Source organism: Silene latifolia, chromosome 3, assembly GCF_048544455.1.
Source record: "Silene latifolia isolate original U9 population chromosome 3, ASM4854445v1, whole genome shotgun sequence".
Taxonomy (NCBI): Eukaryota; Viridiplantae; Streptophyta; class Magnoliopsida; order Caryophyllales; family Caryophyllaceae; genus Silene; species Silene latifolia.
In genome coordinates, this window is record NC_133528.1 from 95,426,316 (window position 1) to 95,448,492 (window position 22,177).

Consider the following 22,177-nt stretch of genomic DNA (forward strand, 5'->3'; position numbering starts at 1 on the left):
ACAGTTTTTACCCGGGGTTCATTTTATTTAGACACATCCTAAGTTCATTATTATTCATTGGTTAAGCCTGAGGATCGTTTTGCTCTGATACCACTTTGTAACACCCCCATTTATTTAGGAGCCTTTAGCTAGACATTCCCAAATAAATAGGACTGTTACCATCTCGGTTTCCTGAGGTAGTGAATAACAAAGTCCAACTCACCAAAGTACTTTAAATTAAAGCTTAATGATTACATGTTTATTACAACTTAACCAACTAAAACTTAATATAAAATACAATACATCTCGCATCGGAAATAAATAAAGTGATGTAATTGTTCTAGGTGATCTAGACTTCAACTATGGTCCAAGTCGAGCTCTCATCCCAATGCTCTCGAGTAAGCTAATCTTTAGTACCTGTCAAATCTGCTCCCCATAAAACGGTTCACCGCAGGTGTTCACGAATACACAGTCAACCGCGAGGTTGAGTAGGAATAAATACTAACAACAAAAACATACGATAACAATCCAACTTCCTTTTTTTTATCATTGCACAACCCCCTGACAACGTGCTCCTCCCTTTTACTAAGCACACTTCAGCCGAGCTATACTCGTTACACTAATCATCCCGCCAATCCCTGGCCGGGGCAGCCTCAATCCGAAGGTGAGTAAACACACACTACATTACCAAAAGGTAATGTTTGCCTCAACATATAGTTGAGTAATATCCACCAGATGGCCTGCAGACCAATCTGGGGCCTGCCTCGAGTAAACACATACAATATCTTCTGCCAGAATAAATCTAAAATACGTCACCCGAAGGCTCTTACCATGACGTCTGCCAATATAACCGCAATAATAATCTACATCACCACGAAGGGATATCTGCCAGTAGTAAACTGAATAACCAATGCAATAACAGAAATTCCATCATAACTAATCCAACCAACATATACAATATAACTCTCCCTTCCAACAATTTCAATGATATCAACCAACACAATTCTCATATGATCAATTCACTTTAATATAAATCATCCAACAAACATTATCGAGTAAAAGTTGAGTAGGATTTATCCCTACCTGGAAAGCAATTCTAATTACGCAGCTCAAGCAATCCAATAAATAAAGCAATCTGATTATAATTCTTCACAATCGTCACCTAACATAAAATATTATAATTCAATTATTTATTTGTTATTCCATTTATTATATTAATTATTCAATTATATTCCAATTATATTAATTATATTAATTAATTCCCGTGTAAATTATTATTACGTAAAAACCCGTCTTAATAATTAAACAAGTCAACCCACAAACCAATAACCAAAACACGACAACCCAACCTACCAGTGACAAACCACGTGAAAACAAACCCACATACACACTTATTACACACGACAAAACCGCATCCAACACCTATCCTCTAACCACCTATCACGCCACCCCTAGCCACCGTCACTAACACCCAACCTGCCACGCCCTAGCCTGCACCACGGCCAATCCCGACAACCACCCAACACCGGTTAAAACTCCCCCTGCAACTCGCACTTACACGCCCTAAAAAACCGCCGAAAACCCGACACACAACAACTCAACTCAACCGATTCACCATCCTACCGCCACCGTGACCACCACCGTGGTCTCTCTTGACCCACGGTGGTCCCACCACCTATTACAGCCACGCACGACAGGCCCATGACAACAAAAACGACACACAACTCGATAAAGCAACACATACCCGTTTAACCACCACACCCGACACCTCACCGTACCAACCACCACCTGAAACCACCCCAACACTACCACCAGGACCAACTAACCACCCCAAAGCCAACCACTGAGGTCCGGTCTCAATACAGTCACGGTATAGGGTATAAACCCGATTCTATTTATAATACAACCAACACGCACTCTTTCGTAATTCCGGCCATACACCACACGAACCACCAATTCCGACTACTACTACACCACCAAGTTGGTCGCCTCACAGCCTAGGTCGCAACCCACCCAAACCCAGGTCAAGTCAGGTCCGTTTATGGGTCCAAATTGGGTCGGAGTCCACTGCTCCCCTGTTTTAAACCCGCCTACACAGCCCTCGAAAACCCTTCTGTCACCGCCACCCTACGCCTTCCCTGACACCACCACCATACCCAATCCAACCCTTGCAATCCCACGTACCACTTCCCATAGTTTGGTCTTATTCCGTCAAGGTATCGGTCAGTTTCTAAGCGTCTTAAGATCGTCTCACATTCAACTTAATAAGAAAATAAAAAGCGAGATTAGAAGTTGTTACCTTGAATTAATTATCGCTTGCTAATTCCGTCACCAATACTTTATTAATCTCCCTCTCTCTCTCTCTCTTTATGTAAATTTTCAGAATTGAAAAGTAAGATAGGATGGTAGATTGCTCCCCTTTTATAGGGTAGGTTTAGGCTTGTCCGTATTATTTTAGGAAACCGTCTTTAAGGTGGTAATTATTATTTTTATTATTATCTTATTCGATCCCGACAATTACTCTTGTTAATTACACCATATACACGATCGGCCCAAGCTCCATAGTACATGGTCCAACTCCAATTCCGTCTTGCTTCGTTATTTTATTTACTTAATTACCGTCTCATAGCAAATGTTATTATTATAAATACAATTACTATTACTATTATTATTATTATTATTATTATTATTATTATTATTATTATTATTATTATTATTATTATTATTATTATTATTATTATTATTATTATTATTATTATTATTATTATTATTATTATTATTATTATTATTATTATTATTATTATTATTATTATTATTATTATTATTATTATTATTATTATTATTATTATTATTATTATTATTATTATTATTATTATTATTATTATTATTATTATTATTATTATTATTATTATTATTATTATTATTATTATTATTATTATTATTATTACTATTGTTATTATTGTTATTATCGTATTACTATTATTATTACATCATAATAATCATTCACTATTACCATATAAATTATCGTATATTATTATTACCCAATTACCATTACGACCCATTACTCTATTATTCTATTATTTATTATATAATTCCGTCTTATTCACAATTATTAATTATAACCGTCATAATCAATTATTCGAATTATATAAATTAGTTATATAAACTTCACTAAACTACGGGGTATTACAGTCTTACCCCCTTAAATAAACTTCGTCCCGAAGTTCGCCCACAACTACTACCACAACACTTATAAACATCCTCATAACTAAGCACCATCCAACACAATTATACATTTTACGATTATCAATCATACCAAATCTCATCACAAGATATCACAACAATAACTTAAAACACTCGTAGTATTACAGTTGTGGAGACAGGATTGAACCCCATTAAAGTGAACTAAATTGACATAGTAATCGCCCGTAGTCACTTGTATGAGGTGACGTCCCGAAGTGACTAGAGTGTGATGCGATTGATAGCAAGTTCAAGTGCCATAGAGTTATATGAGATGACTAGTCGATCACATAAGCAGACTGTTAGGAACACTTTATCGGGCCTAATGACCGCTTATAGAGTTCATGCAAATTTATATAGCCTGGTCGTGGCAAGAGCTACTATAGTATTCTAATGAGTCGATTCTTTTAACTAAAGACTGTTCGCCCAAGGTGGCACAGTTTCAGAGTAACTTTGATTTATGTTCCTACGACCTTCGTAAATGGGGTTAAAGGGCTTATTTTGGGTTACATTGAGCTGTGGCTAGTCAAAGGGAATAGTGCGATAGGAATTGTCCACCCCTTTGTCAGGATTAAAACAATGTCTCAGGGCCACTCGAGGAGTAATGAACTGGAAATGCGTGGCCACGCTCGGAAGGTATCTATGGTAGATAATTCCGGTCAATCAGTTATTCTCCAGATCAAGAAAACCACTCTCGATATGATCACTTGCAAGTACGACCCGAAAGACACCTTGCATTGAGTGGGAGATAGTAATAGGACAAGAGAATTGGTGATGCACACTTGTCGAGGACAAGTGGGAGATTGTTGGAGTTAGTGTCCTCGACAATAATGCGATCACAATTGTCGATCATGATGATCACATGTTTAAATCTCATATTTAATCATGAGGGAAAGTAATATTTTACAGTCAACTGGTCCACACATATCGGTAATGATTGGCTGACTAGAGTTTGACATTACTGTCGTGCGACGGTGGTGATCAGTTGATACCCTGAGGTCATACCTATAGGGTAATACTCTTAATTGATCATTTAATTAATTGTATGCCGATACGAGTTAATTAAACTGCTTAAAATTGACGGATGATTTTATGAGTAAAATTAACTTGTCTCATTGTAATTCGATTAGATGAGATACGGTCTAAGTAATTGAATTGTTTTATTACTTAGATTGACTTATTGTTACGAAACAATTGAAATAGAATGAATAATTTATTATAAATACAAGTTGTTGTAAATTTATAATTTGATAAACCGTTTTAGTACATGTAGTTAAGAATTAGTAGTTAATTTTGTGTGTGACATATTTTATTAATATGTTAAAAATACATTACATTGTAACATGTCATGTAACATGTAACATGTGATAAAAATTAACAAATGACAAAATAAAATGGACTACCCATTTTATCCAAGTGTACCGAAATGTTGGAGGGGTTTATGGTTTATATTGTGTTTTATTTTAAATAAGAACATAATGATTAAACCTAATACCTAGCCTTGCATATCTAGTCTATTCTTGAGAAGAACAAGACCATGCATTGACCTAAAAAACCACCCCCTTGAAGGAAAAGTAGATCTATATACTTACATATTCATATATGTTTTAATTTAATTTGTCATAAAATTAATTAGTGATCTTATGCATGCAAACATCAATAAAAGAAGATAAGAAAACATTTTCTCACCATATGAAATTCGGTCATATTGGGCACCAACAAGATCTCCTTCTTGTTAGTTCTTGAGCTTTCCATTAATGGATGAACATTCTTGACTTCAAATTAGAAGCCCTCCAATTAGTTGCGCCCAAGACAATCCCTTAAACCCACAAATAAACATGTACTAGATGTTTGTAATGTAGTTTACCTTAAAATCTATTACTAATACTCATATACTACTTTTAGTATTATTAGTGTTTGACATAAACAAATTAGATTCACAAAAGATGAATTTTGTGAAGAACAAGAGAGAGAAGGGAGGTTTTTCATAAAAAGTAAGAATGAATTAATTAGAGAAAATTCTCTCTAATTATCTCTACAAAAACCGGTTGGTGCATGGCCTTGGGTAGTCAAATTAATCTTCCCAATTTGCTTTTGTTCTTCACAAGAAAAGCTAGCTAGTAGTAGGTGTCATTATGATGTCTATTTTATTATTTAAATAACAAAAACCATCAAAACCCACTTACTACATATAAAACCGGTTTTCCATGTAATATGGAGTCCATTTTATTTTTGTCAATTGTACAATTGTATGTCATGTGACATGTGACATATCTTATTTCATGTTTTAATTTAAAATGCATATTTAACAAATTAAATATCATTTACAAATTAAATAAATCATATTTAACAAATTAACTAGTAATATAAAATTACTTTCTCATAAAATGGTCATTTAATTACTAGTTAGTATAATTCACAATATCTTGTAATTATAACTAACTTATCATTCTCATCTCGCGTGTTTCGCAAACACCGATTAATATTAGTAATATAACTTCTTAAATTACTAAATAAAATCTCATTTAATCACATTATAATAAGATGTCACTTTTCTCTCTTATGATAATAATTTGTTCAATTTTAAGGAATTAATTAATCTGTATCGATATACAATTAATTAACCTTTTCAATTAAGGGAATCGTCCTTTAGGTGTGACCTCAAGGATCAATCGATCACCACCGCCGCACGACAAGTAATGTCAAACTCTAGCCAACCAATCATTACCGATATGTGTGGACCAGTTGACTATATATATTATGTATCATCCCTTCCGTATTCTTGTAATGAGATTTAATAATGATAATTAAATCATGTGATCGCACTATTGTTGAGGACACATTTCCCAACAATCTCCCACTTGTCCTCGACAAGTGTGCGTCACCAATTCTCCTGTCCTATTACTATCTCCCACTCAATGCAAGGTGTCTTTCAGGTCGTACTTGCAAGTGATCATATCGAGAGTGGTTTCCTCGATCTGGAGAATAACTGATTGACCGGATTTATCTATCATAGATACCTTCCGAGCGTGGCCACGCATTTCCAGTTCATTACTCCTCGAGTGGCCCTGAGATATTGTTTTAACCCTGACAAGGGGGTGGACAATTCCTATCGCACTTATTCCCTTCGACTAGCCACAGCCATCATAACCCAAAATATGCCCATTTGACCCCATTTACGAAGGTCGTAGTAACACAAATCAAAGTTAATTTGAAACTGTGCCATCTTAGGCGAACAGTCTTTAGTCAAAAGAATCGTCTCATTTGAATACTATAGTAGCTCTCGTCACGACCAGGCTATATAAATTTGCCAGAACTCTATAAGCGGTCACTGCCCGACAAAGTGTTCCTAATAGTCTGCCTATGTGATCGACTAGTCATCTCACATGACTCTATGGCACTTGAACTTGCCATCAATCGCATCACACTCTAGTCACTTCGAGACGTCACCTCATACAAGTGACTATGGGCGAATACCATGCTAATCCGTGTTCACTTTAACGGGGTTCAATTGTCTCTACAACCCGTTTGGATGTAACAAGGTATAATAAAAGAGTTTTAAGGTAAAACTCGAACGACAAATGCGATTATCACATATGAATAGTCAATGCCTGATTACTATTTTATGTTCTATAATCCAATTTGATCTTGTACGTAGTTGTTCATTTCAATTCAATTGAAATGACATGACTCATCATGTTTAGCCTTTGAGAAGGCTTTGGTTAGTAGGTTTTATCAATTTCTTGTACCTTACTCAACCTTACTACATACTCGTTTTCCTTTGTAATGTATACATTTGCATTACAAAACTTTCTGAGTACGTGTCGAGATCCAATCAAGACATAGGCCCTTTAGCCTAAGAATAGCTCCCACTGTTTTCACAGTGTGCGGGACTCATCCTCCTTGCACATCTCATGATTGCAAGTGTACTAAATTTCCGTTATAAATATCTCTCATTGTTCTTTATTGCCTAGAACGATTCTAGAAAATCTACTTCTTATTTAACATTGCCACAATGGTATCTTAACCATCCTAATGTGTTTTGATTATGGTTTTGTCGGAAACCATGCGCAATCTCAATTGTCAATTGTCATTTGTGTAACACCCTTACACAAAATTGCATCATAAACACTTTGCTTTACTTCCTTAATGCTTCTGCAAGCAATTAAGGGTAATCTTTATGACTTACTTGGTAAAGATTACTTAAATTCGATTTTGAAACAATTCATCATACTCAAAGTATATGAAGTGCTATACATCATTTCCTATTTAATTGATTCGGCAGCGGAAGCAAATGGAATTAATCAAATATGTTCAATTTAATTGAACTAGTCATGAATCTTATCAACATAAGACTTCTTATTGACGCTAATATCACGTGGATTTATCTGCATAAATCTAGATATTAAAGATGTATTATATTACTCCAAAAGTCTTAAATCATTCTCGATGATCAATATGTCATTCACATATAAGACTAATTAAAATTTTCCGCAACTCCCACTAAACTTCATGTATAAACACAACTTCTCGACTTATTGAGAAATGTTTTATCACATGATAAAAAATGTTGATTCCAACTCATTGATGTCCTACTTAAGACCCTCTCTTAAGTTTCACATTATCTTAGGATTGCAGGAATCTACAAAACTCATGACATGTATTGAATACATTCCTTCTATTGAAGAAGTCGGTTTTAGATTCACTCGTTATGTATTTCATAATAATGAAAAGCAATCCCTAAGAAGATCCAAATAGACTTAAGCATTTCAATTAGTGCAAAACCCTTTGCAACCAATATTGCTTTGAAATCTCTCTTTATTAGTGTAAAACCCTTTGTTACTAATCAAGCCCTTTTGTCTCGGATTTTCATGGCTCTAAGCCTTGTATTGAGTTGTGACTTAAACACTCTTATGTAAGTCATATGTTCATTACTTTCTAGAAGTAATCAACTTGAATCAAACAATTTCTTTTGTAAGTTATAAGCTCTTTACTTTCTTAAAAGTAGCATGAATTCATCATTTTTAACAAGTGACGAATTTAACCTCCTAGGTTTTGAAGAAACAATGTCTTACACAAAACGTCTCATGTAGCCAAGAAAGACCAGTTTCTTGCGACATGACATTCTCTGTGGCATTCTTTGTGGCTCTTGAATAATTTCTCCCACTATGTCTTCTAGAAATAAACTTGTATTTTAGAAAGACAACTTCACGAGCCGCAAACCCGTCGTACTCGTGATAATTGAAAGGGAAAAATGAGCATTTGTTTCTTGTGAAAACTTACAAATATGGCACATTACCATTTCACATCTCATATGATTCGATTTAGTGGAAAAATAATCTAGACAAAATGATAAAATCCCCAAAAGGATCAAGTAACTCAAAGTAACTTGATCGAAGTCCAAACCTTATCGAATAGCGTTTGAATTCTTATCCAATCATACATTATCCCATAATGCGTGTTAAGAGAGATTAATTTATGATGCTATATCACAATTCATTTGGCTTATATCAAAGTCTTCACTTTGATAATCCCAACACGACTAAATCGTGATTCCTTGAACTCTTTGAAATTCTTCAAAGATTTCTCTATTTACCTTATTAAGTGAACACATTAGCGTCAACTTAAATCGTTGGTAAAAGAAAATGATTAACTTATTTTGGATCGATGATTTACAACCTCGATCTCCTTTTCAACCAAAAGGCACGAGACATCTTGCTTTGAATACAAGATACGCATATACCATTAACAATCTAATGGTTTCAAGAGTACTCGATAACTCTTTGCGTTCATCATTCCAAAATTTAAGGTTTAATCTTGGTTTACCAATTTGAGTCTTGCATCATCTTCATGATATATCATTCTAGTTTGGTTTAGAATATAATCACCTTGATAATGGGCTAGCCATACATCAAATCGTGGTGTATAGGGTCACAAAAGTGAAAACCTCTTTTGTATCTTAACAAGTTTATATTCTTATTTAGAGTTTATGCACTTAATAGTCATAATTAAGTACAACTTTAAATCCAAAAACTAGATTGAGTACACAATTACTCTATCTCTCGACATTATTGTTGCTAGTCGTCATATTCTAATCATCTTATGTGTCGAATACAATGATGAAAACCTCCACTGGTTTCTAATATTGACGAAGTGGTACTAGCAAAATTTATGTTTAATCAAATAAACATTTAAAGAAGAAGGTCCCATTAGATGTCCCACAACTAACTTGTTGATTCTTCAATAATTTGGGGTAGTTTCCTTTCTTGTGTCCAACATTTAAGACAATGGAAACTTTATTGGTCGGGATTGATAGGTTTAGTATCGTCATTTCTCAATAACTTTACTTTTAACATTACCTTGTATCAATTCCATTATTATCTTTAATTCTTGAACCTCGTCCTCATCTTAACGGTTTAAGAGAATGCTCCCACTCATTTCAATGAGTCTTTGCTTTGAGAAGCAAAATTGAATTCATGAAGATTACTCTTCATTTGTTCGTTTTAGTCTTAAAACTTTCATTGAAGTGGTTGCGTTATTTTGGTCAATTTTGATTTCCAACAAATCTAGTTACCAAAATTAGAAACAATCCATTGTAAGTAGATGTGTTAGTCAAGAATCAAAAACCTGTTTGATAATGAATAACTTTAATCTATACTCTTTACAAGAGATCCTTAGCAATGGTTCATTTGAGGTTTTAGAAGAAAATTCAAATTTTTGTCTTTAGTTACGATGTTTTAATGGAGATTTGAATAAAAAATCGAAATGATATCGTATATGATTGTGGTAAAGAAATAGAACAATATAATAACGGAATAGTGGAAAACTTAACATTTATCGTTTTATTAATACTTGTAAATAACAAGTAAAGCATTTACATAGTGACCTCTATCCAACTATGATAAATGATTCCAAGATCCAAATTCATATTAACTTGGGCACGGTGTGGTCGATAAAACCCTTATCAATATAACTCGGTGGATTAACGCTTTAATCGATTCTACTTTTAGAACTCTTGGTCGATAATATTACATTAACATTTATCTTTAGCCCAAAACACATTCAACAAGGGGACGGTGTGGCCGATAAAACCCTTATCGAAAAACTTTTGTTGAGTTCAATCCAAATTTCGAATAAATGTGTCCATGATCCAAACCCACATTAACTTGGGCACGGTGTGGCCGATGAAACCCTCATCAACATGAATTCAGTGGATAGACATTTATCACCCACTTCCCCTACGTAACAAGGTTTGTACCCCGGTGTGGCCGAGTGCAATCCCTCACGAAATAGGTTTTCATGGTTTCTACTATTTGGTAAGGCTATGTCTCAATTAATTGTTTTAGCGAGAGGTCATGTCAATTTATTATCTATCACGTTTTAAGTGAACTAAAGCGGTGAACTACGATAATTCTAAATGACACGGTCGATAAACTCGATGAAGATGATGATGCATGTTTTAGTTATGGCGATTTAGCGATGCATGTGACATATAAATAAAATGCAAACATAAAATAAATCCTAGTATGGCCTTCCTAAGATAGAAAAACTATATAACTATTACATAATCGGAAACCAACTCCATTGGTCCCTTGAACTTCGGTTGTGGCACGCATCTCGAGGTAACACCGTCTTTATGTATCGTCATTCTTGAAGAAATCCGTCTTTGGGAACTCCGAGATAAATTAAAATTACATAACAAATTACATAATTTTCTATTATACATTTGTAACTAAAATAAAATTAAATCTATTAAATTACAAAACGGTGATACGAGATCACAATAAATTACAACCGAATCGATATTCCCATACATTTCGGGTAATACCAATTAAAAACTAAGGCCATACTAAGTAAAAATTACATAATTCAAAATTACATAAATCAAATTATGACAATCATAAAGAAAATGCAGCATTATAATATGTATGAACATGCTCAATTTTATGCTAAATCGCCTTTAAGTAGCTAATATCGTATATTACTCGTTTTTTACGGATTTGCGTGATTCAACATTTTAAAATCACAAAAATTACATAAATTCATACTTATGCATAAGTTAATTACCCTAACCATTTAGGACTCAAAATTTAGTCTTCACTAATTATTTGACCATAATTAACTCATATTACTAAAATTGTTCATTAATGGACCAAAAATTATAAAAATAAGCTATAAACTTCAAATAAATCACAAAATTTCAAATAAATTCAAAATTTGAAATTTAAACTCAAGAACATTCTAGAAAAATACCATGACACTCATAATGTTCAAAAAACTTAGGTTAAAAATTTCGAAATTTTTCCGGAAAAACAATGTTGCGGTTTATCGGTTTTAACTAAATAATCATAAAAACATGTGAAAAATTATTTTCATCAACTTTTCAATTTTAGATCTGATAATGACAATAAAAAGCAACATATGATATTTTTCTTTAGTCATAGCGTATGTTTTATTAATATTTCACTAATAAAGTCACTATTCATGCCATTTTTCTTCAAAAATCCATAAATCATGCAAAAAGACTTCACTATAGCCCATTATTTTACACACATCTTGTAAAATTGCATGTGACATCATACTAAATTTCTATGACCAGATTCGATATTTATCTCATATTAACCTATTTTTCACCTAAAAATGATTTTAATAATGAAAAATCCATTTTTCGAGAATAAGAAGTTCAAAAATTATGAAAATTTACAGGTTATCTCAAAATAATATAGGTGACAATATATCCAAAAATCACTGGAAAATTCGAAGTTTAGCTAATTTCAGTCCGAAAATGACATTTTTACTCATAAAATCATATTTAAATGCCATTATTGTATAATATGAACAATAAAAATCCGTAAACTAACCAAAATATCCTAAAAACATTTTAGGACCAGAAATTTTAACATGTATAAATTAATTTCGTGATATATCATAATAACACAAATTATTCAAGTTTTATATGTTATTCTTATAACTCGGAAAAACTTTTAACCGATTTGCATGCAAACAACCATGGCTCTTGATACCGATTGAAGGAAAAGTAGATCTATATACTTACATATTCATATATGTTTTAATTTAATTTGTCATAAAATTAATTAGTGATCTTATGCATGCAAACATCAATAAAAGAAGATAAGAAAACATTTTCTCACCATATGAAATTCGGTCATATTGGGCACCAACAAGATCTCCTTCTTGTTAGTTCTTGAGCTTTCCATTAATGGATGAACATTCTTGACTTCAAATTAGAAGCCCTCCAATTAGTTGCACCCAAGACAATCCCTTAAACCCACAAATAAACATGTACTAGATGTTTGTAATGTAGTTTACCTTAAAATCTATTACTAATATTCATATACTACTTTTAGTATTATTAGTGTTTGATTTAAACAAATTAGATTCACAAAAAAATGAATTTTGTGAAGAACAAGAGAGAGAAGGGAGGTTTTTCATAAAAAGTAAGAATGAATTAATTAGAGAAAATTCTCTCTAATTATCTCTACAAAAACCGGTTGGTGCATGGCCTTGGGTAGTCAAATTAATCTTCCCAATTTGCTTTTGTTCTACACAAGAAAAGCTAGCTAGTAGTAGGTGTCATCATGATGTCTATTTTATTATTTAAATAACAAAAACCATCAAAACCCACTTACTACATATAAAACCGGTTTTCATGTAATATGTGTAGATACCTCGTTTCTGCACCCCTCGCAAACCACCCGGTGATGATTGGGCCGCATGTTTGGTACGCGGAACGATTTGTGACAGTTCGTAAGATTATCGTCAAGTGATTGCTCAAATATTGATGTCTACCTCTTAAATGTCATCTACGCGCCGATACGGTCGTTTTGGCAGTAATTAGAGTACATTTGGAGTCCGGGTCAAAAACCGTCTTCATTTCCTAAAACCGTCAAATCCCGAGTCAAAGCAATGTGCTTGTCTACCTAAGGTTAGGATGTCATAAAATGTTGAGATTATATCTCATTTTGAGTCTCAAGTCACTTCATTAGGCTAAACTAAAAGTTTACATTACAAAATGTGCATTTCATTTAGCTAAAATGATTACCCGACCTTTAGGCCCATTTTACGAGGTCATAACGGATTTTTTGGGTCAGGCCTATTTCACAGAAAGTTCTAGATCTTTCTCTTAGCTTTCCAACGCCGCCGAAATCACCTTAATCCGAGTCTTGTAGAGAAAGTTATGCCTAAAATACGACAGGCTGTCAAACGCGTTTTCTACGCGCAGAGAAACCTACCCGGGAAAGGACGCGCAGTCTTGCGCCTCTTCCAAGGGACGCAAAGAATCGCCTGCGCCTTTTCCCAGGACTTTCTTTTTGTCCAAGTTTCCGTGTTTTAACCTAAGTCGGTTATTTCCGGATCTTTCCTTCCGTATCCTAGTCTTACCATAATTCCGCCGTGTGATTAGTATAAATAGGAGCCTTCGTTCCTCATATTTCTCACGCGAGTGTCCGCCCTTCTCTTCTCCCTTTGCATTCTAGACTTCGTTCTTACTAATTGGCGCCTACGTGCTTGGACTTCCGACCACGTAAGCTCGGATCTTTCCGGGTACCAGCCTCTCCGTTGCATGACCGACCAATTTGACCACTACACTCAATCAATCTAATTAATCAACTTGTTAAATCGTTTTCCTCTTAAGAGGGCACTCTTTCCTTGCATTCGCATCGAGCATCACTAATCGATCTTCTTAGTTCTTCTCGTTCCGTCAACATGTAAGTCTGAGGGTGTAATCTCTCCTTTTATTTATTGCACTTTTATTTATTGTATTTTTTTGATTATCGTATCATCATGTAAGATTTATGTCGAAAACACCATTAAAACCGATTTCTAAAACCGTCTTTCAAACTCTTTCTTACGGATTTTCAGTAGACTGACAGTCGAGAAAAGACGCAGCAACTGCTGCGCCTCTTCGAAGGAGCGCAGCACCTGCTGCGCCTCTTCGTGAGGCTGCCGCAGTTCCTGCTTCTTTTCTTCTTCCTCCGTCCTCTGTAATTCGTACCAAAATTGTTTCTTTCGTTTTGTTCTTTAATTCTTCATCACGGAAATTTATAATTCATATGTACAATTCATCATTCATTAGCATGTTTTAATCGTCAAGTCCGACTTAAATCCCTTATAATTCATATTCGAGGGTTTTCGTCATTAAATTCAAGTTCCGGATTTTAGAGATTCAATTCGTTCATATTGAGTTTCTGGGATTCGTTGTTGATAAATTTGCATCTGTTTATTTATTGTTCATCACTAATTCGTCATGAATTCATCATGTTTAGTCTAATTCGTTTAGTTAGTTAGTTTAATTATTCATTCATTAACATCGACCCTTCACATGATTAATTCGTTTAAATCCGTCTCATCCATGTTTTTCTTTGTTTTATGACCTCAATCATATGTTAACTAACCTTTGTTAAATCACTTTCATCCGAGTCAAATATCTAATCAATCATTAAAATTACCAATTAATATTAACGATTTGCGATTAAAGCTTCACGCCGAACTCACTCACCCTTGGAAGCAGACGCAAAGAATCGCTGCGCGCCTCTTCAGGGCGCGATCTGCTTGCGCTGTTCAGTTGAATTCTCGCCTCGAACTCCTTTTTCGCCTTGACGTAATTAATTAGGCTACGTATTAATTAACTAATATCCGTATTATCACGCTAATTCCTGTTCGTATTTATTTGTTTTATTTTCTTTGTTTCTTTTTCTCAAATCATCCGTTTTAGCGGTATTTTCGACATAAATCAGTAGATCCATTGTAATTAATGTAATTTTCTTTATTGTAATTTATATTTATTATTGTATTTTGTATCATTTGTATGTTTCTCACATGTAAATGAACCTTAAATCCCAACTTCGACCCAATTGTTTGCTAAATTAATTGTTCACCGACTTAGTCTAATTCTCACATGTTAGGATTAATCTATGGATGTTGCATTGCATGCATATAGCCGACGATATATCAAGTACAAATAACTTCCCTAATCATTAGTAGAGGCCGCTATCGAGGCGGGCGGGATTAGGTGTTCGATCAAAAGAGCTTCCTAATACGTACCCTCACCCCTTACTCCAGATCTCCGTGAGCACCCGTGTTCATTGGCATCCACGAGAGTCATTCTAGACATAGAATGCTAAGGGTAACGATTGCTTAGTGTTCATGTCACTACTTTGTGTCTTGACATGACACGAGGTATTCGAACGGTTCCAATTTCCCATAAAAATTGGTGGCGACTCCATACAAAATGCAAACGCTTGTTTCGTTCTCACCAAGCGCCCCCCGTGGGCGGCCCGCTGTCCACAGTTTGGCGACTCCGCTGGGGATATACACTTACGTGTAGCTAGGGTGAAACTCGAACAAGGTTAGGGAATAAATTTGTATAAGACAATTGTTGGTTTTCATAACTCGGTCTTCCTAGACCGTTTAATTCGGCCTTCCTAGGCCCAACCCAACCCATTCGACCAATCGTCCCGTCTAAACGGTCCTAATTCTTATTTGGGCCTAAGGATGGATAGCGATCGACGTCATCCATACCATGATGCTTACTCTTGTTTGTATCAAGGGCCTTCACTACTTGAGGAAATGGACTAGGAATCGGCCTTACTCTTGTTTGGCACGAGCCTCTCCACAGACTTCGGGTTTGATGGTTCGGTATGGCAACCCACCCTTTAAACCAAAACCCTTTTTAAATGCACTCAGCATCCCGTTATAATGCTTGTATAAATGTTTGTACCTTACGTGATCACCATTTCTAAACAAAATCATGACAATCTTTCAAAAATCAAAACCCCTTTTCTTAATCAAAATTTCGAAATAGGCCTTCAAATAGCGCAAGATGAGTCAAAATTCTGTCCGTTTGTCGAGTCAAACTTCGAGCCTCAAACCCATTTCAAAAAAAAAAACGTTTTTTTTAAAAAAAAAAAAAAAAAAAAAAAAAAAAAAAAAAAAAAACGAAAAAAGAGTCCGAAAAAAAAAAAAGAAAAAAAAGGTTTTAATCAAAGTATTTTCAAACAATGTAAATGTAAATATGTAAATTCAATTGGGCTAAGTTAGAGTCAAAGTTCAAACCGACTATGTCCTAGTCCGAACTCTGTCAAGTTATAAACCCGTCTTCCTTTACGTTTTGGGTCTTTTCAAATTCAAGTCAAGTCCTAAGGCGTCACGCCGTCATTTTGGACCCCCTACCCCAATTCAGTTAGGATCTAAACGCTCGAGTCACACGTTCCGAGGCTCAACACACGAGTCTCAATGGGCCTCATATTCGAGTCTAAACTACAACAGTCTTCTTAACACTTATAAGCAAACCTCGAGTCCAGAATCAACGCGTGTCTTCAATCCCGTCAATAAAGTCAATCATATAAATGTCACTCTGTCAAAGTCAACACTCGAGTCTAAAATTAAAGTCAAGCACCGTGGATTCAAACACGAGAAGTCGCTCACGACATTTCATGAATTCACGAGTCAACTCTAGATTTGTCATCTTGTCCCTTCCTTTGTTGGTTGCCTTAGTATGCGTGATCCCATGTCGAATCGAGTTGTAATGCGCGACATTTCTGTCAAGTAGGAATCCAGCAAGTTCTGTCAATCAGCGAGGTCACGAAGCGGTTCAAGCCACAATCACCGTATCTCTCCAAGATGTTTATGCCATGGTCCTACGAGTGCAAGATACAGTGGAAAATTTGAGCATTCGCGTCTTCACCCTCGAGAATGGAATGGTGGAAAAGAACATGCCAACTAGGGAAACCTCTAGTCTAGGTCGTCCAAAGCTTACCTCTTGCAATAACCATCGTCCTAGAAAGCCAAAAACAGCTGAAAGGAAACATGGGAGGCATCAAAGGGTGCTTACTGATTTAGGCATGTCTTATGCCGATGCTTTGAAGAGACTCTCTGCCCAAGGCAAGCTACATCCAATAGGTCCGACTCCGGATCCACCTTTAGAAAAGCAGGTGAACCTTTGGAAGGGCAACAAATATTGCCTATATCACCAAGGTAGAGGTCATGATATTGAAGAGTGTTTTCTCTTGAAACACACCATCCAAGATATGATCGAAGAGGGCAAGCTTCCTAAGCCACCTTCTGTCACGCAATCTAAGAAGACCGACCCTCTTGGGTCAAATATCATTAAACATGATGAAGAACCATCTCTAGATTGTTCTCATCTCCTCAATCATCATGACGATGAAGAGATCAATATCCTCGAAGACGAAGATATCCAAAATGGAATGCTCATGCTTTCCATTACCTTCAACAATAAATTTTCCAAAATAGAGGGAGCTATTGATAGCCTAAACTCTCGACTTTCCAAAATGGAGAATCAATTTGCTGAAATGGGTAAGAAGCTTGATATCCAGACAAACCCTCAACTTGACAGTCCTAAGGAGAAAGCAACAAATGGACAATCCATTCTTAGTTCTTCTCATCCGGGAATCAAAATCAATAAAGGCATCCTCATGAATCCTTCATCAAAGAAACCTAACAACCCTCCAAGGTCATTTACAAAGGCTTCCGAAAATAAGGGCACACCTCCTAGGAAATTTACCAACATTGGTATTACATACACGGATGCCCTTCATAGACTCATGGAACAACGAATGTTGAAGCCTATAGGACCTACACCCGAACCAGAAAGGAAATCCAAGTTCTGGGACGAGAACTCATACTGCGAGTACCATAGAGGCAAAGGGCATGATACAGAGAAATGTTACAAATTAAAACATGTCATTCAAGATATGATCGAAAACGGGAAGTTATCCCTCTCAACTTTTAACCCAAAAGGTAGCTTAGGCAATCCTCATGGATATACCAATTATCAAGAAACTCTTCTTGACTGTTATCCTTCCAACGTTCCCAATGATGAGGATGAGGTGCTCAAATGGGTGGATGCTCAAAGTCAGATGCCAAAGCCAGTTGCTGGAAGAGAAAATGTTCAAGCGTGGGCCGATGATTACTAGTCTAGTTCTAGGATCGCGTCAAAGTCCGGGTCCGAGTCCGAGTCTTAGGCTTTCTATCTCATATTTGTTCTAGTATCTTTCTTCGTGTCCATTTACATTCCTAGTGACAACCTGGGGGCTGTCCCACGAGTCACATGCCTTCTCATATCTATGTTAAATACATTAATTATTCATTCCAATAAAAGTACACTTTTCAATCCACATATTCTATCATATCTCCTCCTCTACCCTTTTCCTGTGACAACAAGAATTGGTTTGAGACATTTTTTAAAATGACAACAACAACACATGACAGTCAATGTGAGTGCACTTCTATGATGTTCCATTCTAAGTTGTAGAGGATCCGAAACTCCGTGTTCTTTTCTTTACCTATTCCATGTCTGGCAATAGAAACCCCACAATATAACCCTAGTCTAGGACGAGCATATCTCAAGAGATTCTAGGACGAATCCAGACCATCTCCCTTGTTGACAATCCATGACGGAAGGCAAGCCCATTCCCCACAATAAACAACCCATGTTACTAAAGACCAACCCGTTTCACACCAAAGGTGCTAGTCTGACCCAAATCCATGGTAACAAGCAAATCCAAGACGATACGAGCCATGATCAAAGACAAAGGCTCAATCAAGAGGAATGACCAAGATCAATATCCAAGACAAAAGAGTCAAAATAACGAGGCTCAATCGAGCAAGTCAAGTCAATATCCAAAGTTAAAGTAATCCTTCAAAACCTGATCAAAAATCTGAGCAAAAGCCGAAATATATTTTAGACCAAGAATCCAAATCTGAATCAAGAACAAGCCTGGAATCAAATACTAAACGAAATACTGCTGAAGTCTATATAAAATCAAGACACCAATCAAGATGGTCGCTAGCACCCTCACTTAGCCTTTCACACATCACACCCTAAGTCCTTCTCGAGACCGTTATATGGAGATAGTTAGGAATTTTGAGAATCCTCTCAAGCTCGTCAAGTATACCCATCCTTTAGGGCCAAGACATGGAAACTTGAACCCACGTCATTTTAACCCACCCTTATGTGCTCAGGCTACATCAAGCCAAGAGACTCCATTTCCAAGCCACATTACAAGCCATAATCCCATAAAGCCTTAACTCCACAAAATCAAGCTCCAGAGATTTGTTTCATCAAGGCCTCTTATTACCGAGCTTCACATTCCAAACATCCAATCCAGTTTTACCTTGACCCATACACGGAGTCTTCAATACCTTGCTAGCTAGAATGGGACAAACCCATATCATCCTTAGGGTCCACTAAGTGTGCTCACATGACAAGGAAATTTTTACAAAATTAGTTATACTTCTTTGGTCTATGATCAGAGGGAGTTATCTCAAATCAGTTCTTCGAGTCACCAAAAGAATATACCCTTGTGACCCCTGCACTTTAAGGCCCTAACAACATAGCTTAGGCACACACCTGAACTACGATCTGGTTTGATTTCACCTTTTCAGGTGGATACGTAGGCAGTCCTTTCTTACACAAAAAGTCAAGAAGGATACAACCACAACACCCAAACAAAATTAACCAAACCTCAGAACTACGATCTGGTTTGATTTCACTTCACGTGAATACGTAGGCAGTCCTCAGGGACACAACCATCCCAACCATCAACTTTCAACTTCAATTATCAATCATCCCAATTAACAACTTTCAACCTCAATTATCAACCTTCCAACCTCAATTAACATCCCTTCCACAAACAACACCTCTATACTGGGGGCTCCTTTTGTCGCCCAATCTCCTTTTTACCAAATTCCAGAGTCATCTTCTCATCCTGGGGGCTTCTCTTCCAAGATGCCACCCTTCCTTTATTCCTCTAAGTCTGGCTAGTACTCGGTCCGGACAATGACAAAGGTCTTAGATCAATTCTCCAAGTCATCGTGCCTCAAGAGGGGTCTCTTTTACAGCAAACGGTGGTGAAAGAAGTTCTAGTAGACAGATGGTCTATGGCTCATGCCTTGCCTTCATATGCATTCATCATTCTTGCAATTCTTATACCTTTGGAACTGATACGCATTGTCACCCCCACTTGGCTAGGAGTTGCGCATGCTTAAGCAAAGTCTGTCAAAGTCATCCCTGTGTCGCGTCAAATCTAAGTTAGTATCGCGTCAGTCAAACCTAAGTCTACATTTCACTTCGCGTCCTAGTAGGTCTGTGTCATGTCAAGTCTTATGTCTAAAGCCCATTTGAATATGCATATACGCATTACAAACGAAAATTTCTTTGAACAAGTTTTAAACGACTTTTAGAAAGAAACGACTTGTGTGTCTCCTCATTCGACGTCCGTGCGATAATTGCTTACGTGCATATATTAGATTGCATTCTTGTGTGGCTACTAACCATGCAGGTAGGTATCAGAAGCAGTATTTTGCAGTATTGCTCAAATCCTTATATCCATCAGCAGCAGTATTTTGCAGTATTGCTCAAATCCTTATATCCATCAGCAGCAGTATTTTGCAGTATTGCTCAAATCCTTTTCTCCAATAACAAGTATTTTTAAAAAGATTGCTCACTCAAGATTTCCCCCATGGCGATCAAGATGTTCCTAATCGTCAATATATTCCCCAACAAGAGTTCGCTTGAGACCGACGCAAGCAGATTCAACCTCAAGTTTTTGCCAGAGTTCGCTTGAGACCGACGCAAGCAGATTCCCCAGCAGTTTCTGCCGACGTCCTGCTACCCTCGACATTATTGTTTCCACGCGGAGTTCGGCGAAGGTGTCGTTCTCCAGAAGTTCCCAAACCAGAGCCCCCTTCCTTAGGTTCGTAAACCCAAAGTTAGGATTCTTACCTCCTAGATTCTTAGATCCCAAAATGGCCTCCTTTAGGTTCATAAACCTTTAATCTCCCACACCAACGACCTTAGGTTCATAAACCCATAAATCCTTTTGAAGTTCCCATACCATAGGAAGCTCGGATGCATGTGTCCAAAACAACAATTAGTAACCCAGTAGTTCCTAAACTTAACCCTAGGATCCCAATTCCTATTAAGTTCACAAGCCTTTAAGTTCCCATACCAGCCGCCCTTTTTAGGTTCATATACCCAGGTTCGCACACCTAGCTTCTTTTAGGTTCCCAAACTCCCTAGAGTTCATACACTTCTACCTTTTAGGATCATATTCCTTTAGGATCACCCTTTAGGATCACCCTTTAGGATCATATTCCTTTAGGATCATCACTTCCTTAGAGTTCCTACACCTAAACCTTGGTTACCCCTTAAGTTGAACTTACTTTTAGGCCTCCTTCCCGTCAATGCTTTCCTTTAAGGTCCCACACCCTAGCACAATCCTTATATATCCTTTAGGTCTTACCCTTAGCTCCTACGCTCAACCTTAGCTCCTACGCAACTCCGGAAGCATCTCGAGAAAGAAGTCTCAGGTATGGTCTCTTCTTATGGCTGGCGAGCCTCCTTACGTGGTCTAATGGACTTTAAACGACCCTCCCCGGAAGTCGACAGACTCTAAAATGTTCCCGACGACAGGTCCTTGGCTCAGACCCCTTGAGCCGCCTCGCGTCGCCATAGTCGTCAGGTTGTAATCTTCGATTGACCTGATGACTATACTTTGACTTTCGCCTTGTCCAAGCCTCAGTCAAAGTGGGGGCTCTGTAGATACCTCGTTTCTGCACCCCTCGCAAACCACCCGGTGATGATTGGGCCGCATGTTTGGTACGCGGAACGATTTGTGACAGTTCGTAAGATTATCGTCAAGTGATTGCTCAAATATTGATGTCTACCTCTTAAATGTCATCTACGCGCCGATACGGTCGTTTTGGCAGTAATTAGAGTACATTTGGAGTCCGGGTCAAAAACCGTCTTCATTTCCTAAAACCGTCAAATCCCGAGTCAAAGCAATGTGCTTGTCTACCTAAGGTTAGGATGTCATAAAATGTTGAGATTATATCTCATTTTGAGTCTCAAGTCACTTCATTAGGCTAAACTAAAAGTTTACATTACAAAATGTGCATTTCATTTAGCTAAAAT